Source organism: Myotis davidii, unplaced genomic scaffold, assembly GCF_000327345.1.
Source record: "Myotis davidii unplaced genomic scaffold, ASM32734v1 scaffold373, whole genome shotgun sequence".
Taxonomy (NCBI): domain Eukaryota; kingdom Metazoa; phylum Chordata; class Mammalia; order Chiroptera; family Vespertilionidae; genus Myotis; species Myotis davidii.
This window is the reverse complement of record NW_006287255.1, coordinates 1,457,877-1,460,973: the sequence shown is the minus strand read 5'-3', so window position 1 is coordinate 1,460,973 and position 3,097 is coordinate 1,457,877.

Here is a 3,097-nt window from a genome sequence, read left to right as displayed (position 1 = left end):
GAAATTCATAGTAAATCCCTGCTATTTTCTGACCATTATTTCTCATCCAAATCACCCCTGCCAAAGGGACACTGATTTGAAAAATTTAGTTTTCTTATTTTGTGGTGTTTTAGCATTTTTTTAGCTGAAGGAAAGAATTCACATCCTATTGAAATATTCAAGAGAATAAAAAATAAATAAAATGATCTTCTGCCCCTAGCTTACCACCTGACTTCAGAACTCAGTTTTGCCTCTGCTAGCTTAGACCCCAAAGTAGTCTTTTTCTTTGTGCTTTACTAGCCTTCCTTTCAGTGTACTATCCTTGTTCCCTAGGCCCAGGAAGCCGCGCCACTGGCATGCTTTTGTTTTGTCCCTAAGTTGAAACGTGTTAGTGAAGGGAGTGAAAAGTTTTGCTGTACAAAATTACATTTTTGTTAACTTCATCTGTACAATGTATGGAAATTTTCTGAATTTTATCCTTATTAATTTTTTATCGAGTTCTAATATATCTCTTAGGTTTCTTTTCAATTCTCCTTAAACCCCAATTTTTTTTTCCATTTTCTTTGTCATCCTATATAATAAAACCCTAGTATGCAAATTGACCAAATAGCAGAACGACTGGTCACTATGATGCTCACTGACCACCAGGGGGCAGATGCTCAATGTAGGAGCTGCCCCCTGGTGGTCAGTGTGCTCCCACAGGGAGCCTCTCCCGCCTCTGCTGCAGGCAGACACTAAGGAGGAAAGGGTCCTGGACTGTGTGAGCCCTGGACTGGGTGAGGATAGGGCCTAAGCTGGCAGGTGGACATCCCTTGAGGTGTCCCAGACTATGAGAGGGCGCAGTCCAGCCTGAGGGACCTCCCCCTCCAGTGCACAAATTTCGTGCACGGGGTCTCTAGTTGTATATAATGCCCCAATAACTACTCGTTTTAATATGTGTAATTTACATTATATCCTAACCTGTTTGTAATTTGCCAGGAAATAAGAAGCTAATAATAATTATTATTATTTTAATAATATCTTAAACTAAATATTTGCTTAATTTGTACCTGGAACTAGGATAACTTTATTAATAGGCTTATTTATTTCACTTTTTAAAAAATATATATTTTTATTGATTTCAGAGGGGATGGGGGGGAGAGAGAGAGAGAGAGAGAGAGAGAGAGAGAGAGACATCAATGATGAGAGAGAATCATTGATTGGCTGCCTCCTGCATGTCCCCCACTAGGGACCGAGCCCACAGTCCAGGCATGTGCCCCTGACCTGAATCAAAGCCAGGACACTTCAGGCTGACACTCTACCCACTGAACCAAACCAACCAGGTCTATTTATTGCACTTTTAAAGCATATGCAGAAATTAAGTACAATTAATATCTAAATATCTAAATATTTACATGAGGAAATTGTAAGCTTAGGAAAGTTAGGTGAGTTACTGAAAGTCATTGGATTGGTCACGTTTTAAAGATATACTAGTTGGTGCAATAAGAGAAAAAAATAAATTTCAGTATTTTAAGTAAATAAAACTTTATTTCTCACTCCCATGATGTGATATGTGGGCAGGTGAGATTTTACTCTCACTTGCTACCAGGAACACATGACTCCATGCTGCAACCTCAAGGGAAGAGAAGATTGAATGAGACTCACAATACCAGCTTTCAATCTCCATCTCTCAAAAATGACACTCATTGCATCTGCTTGGAACCGATTTTCTTTGCACACTTCTTGGTATCCCAACCTAACAGCAAAGAGATTGAAAAATGCAAAGGAATAGATGGGGAATATAGGGAGCAATGGCCGTCACTGCAGCCCATCATTCTGGACATCAGTCATTTCTCTTGGCTCCTTTGATTCCCCACACTCAGGACAAATTGACCCCACCTCAGGAGACACATGTCCAGCCCCTTCCAGCTCAAAGCACATGATTTCTGCAGACATTAGAAAAATAAAATGACTAGAGGCCCGGTGCACAAAAATTTGTGCACTTGGGGGGGGGGGATTCCTGAGCCCGGCCTGTGCCCTCTCACAGTCTAGGACCCCTCAGGAGATAATGACCTGCTGGCTTAGGCCTGCTCCCAGGTGGCAGAGGGCAGGCCCAATCCCTAGGTGCAGGCCCTGGTTGGGCTCAGAGCAGAGCCGATTGGGGAGTTGTGGCGCTGCCCCCTGTCATGCACAGAGCAGGGCGGATTGGGAGGTTGTGATGCCACCCTCAGTCACGCTCAGGGTAGGGCTGATTAGGGCATTGGGGCACCGCCCCCTGTGACACTCAAGCAGGGTTGATGGGGAGGTTGCAGTGCCACCCCCTCTCACGCACACAGCAGGGCCCATCAGGGGGTTGAGGAACTCCCTCCTGTCAATCACAGAGTAGGGCCGATCGGGGGGTTGGGGCACTGCCCCCCGTCACACACAGAGCAGGGCAGATAGGGAGGTTGTGGTCCCACCCCCTGTCCCCTGTCACACACAGAGCAGGGCAGATAGGGAGGTTGTGGTCCCACCCCCTGTCCCCTGTCACACACAGAGCCGCAGGGTAATCAGGGGGTTTGGGCCCTGCCCCCTGTCACGCTGATCCCGGTGCTGGGAGGCATATTACCCTTTTACTATATAGAATAGAGGCCTGGTGCATGGGTGGGGGCTAGCTGGTTTGCCCTGAAGGGTGTCCTGGATCAGGGAGGGGGTTCCCACTTGGGTGCCTGGCCAGCCTGGATGAGGAGATGATGGCTGTATGCAGCTGGTGACACACCCTTCAGGGTGGGGTCCCCGCTGGGTTGCCTGGCCAGTCTGGGTGAGGGGCTGAGGGCTGTTTTCAGGCTGGCACTGAAGCTCCCAACTGCTCCTTTTTTTTCTTTCTTTTTATTTATTCTGGGCCAGCTTTAGCTCTGAGCCTCCAGCTCTTAGGCCTCTGCTCCTGAAAGCAGGTATCTGGTTTGTTTGGGTTCTATAATCGAAACTCTGTATCAACTCCAGCTCTGAGATCCCAGCCGGCTGAAAGCTGGTTTCTGGGGTTTTGTTTAGCTTCTATATGTTACAATGTTTCTTAAACTGCACGCTCAGAGGCCAGCAAGGCAGGCAGGGAACATTGGAGTCTTCCCTGAAGCAAGCAAGCCTCCTGTTCAGTTTAAGC